Source organism: Protomyctophum bolini (genome assembly GCF_963924005.1).
Source record: "Protomyctophum bolini genome assembly, contig: SCAFFOLD_440, whole genome shotgun sequence".
NCBI lineage: Eukaryota > Metazoa > Chordata > Actinopteri > Myctophiformes > Myctophidae > Protomyctophum > Protomyctophum bolini.
The window spans coordinates 31,343-32,317 of NW_027666163.1; positions in this window are offsets into that span (position 1 = coordinate 31,343).

Here is a 975-nt window from a genome sequence, read left to right on the forward strand (position 1 = left end):
GGCTATAACCCATGTTTTTTGAAATTTTGAATTTTCTTCAAATCCTCAAAAATGATGAAAAACGGCGTGCTATAGTATGCCGTACGGTAGGGGCTATAGCCCATGTTCAAAAATGATGAAAAATGAGGATAACATTTTTTTCAAAAATTCAAAAAACGATGGGCTATAACCCATGTTTTTTGAAATTTTGAATTTTCTTCAAATCCTCAAAAATGATGAAAAACGGCGTGCTATAGTATGCCGTACGGTAGGAGCTATAGCCCATGTTCAAAAATGATGAAAAATGAGGATAACATATTTTTCAAAAATTCAAAAACAATGGGCTATAACCCATGTTTTTTGAAATTTTGAATTTTCTTCAAATCCTCAAAAATGATGAAAAACGGCGTGCTATAGTATGCCGTACGGTAGGGGCTATAGCCCATGTTCAAAAATGATGAAAAATGAGGATAACATTTTTTTCAAAAATTCAAAAAACGATGGGCTATAACCCATGTTTTTTGAAATTTTGAATTTTCTTCAAATCCTCAAAAATGATGAAAAACGGCGTGCTATAGTATGCCGTACGGTAGGAGCTATGCCCATGTTCAAAAATGATGAAAAATGAGGATAACATATTTTTCAAAAATTCAAAAAACGATGGGCTATAACCCATGTTTTTTGAAATTTTGAATTTTTTTCAAATCCTCAAAAATGATAAAAACGGCGTGCTATAGTATGCCGTACGGTAGGGGCTATAGCCCATGTTCAAAAATGATGAAAAATGAGGATAACATTTTTTTCAAAAATTCAAAAAACGATGGGCTATAACCCATGTTTTTTGAAATTTTGAATTTTCTTCAAATCCTCAAAAATGATGAAAAACGGCGTGCTATAGTATGCCGTACGGTAGGGGCTATAGCCCATGTTCAAAAATGATGAAAAATGAGGATAACATTTTTTTCAAAAATTCAAAAACAATGGGCTATAACCCAT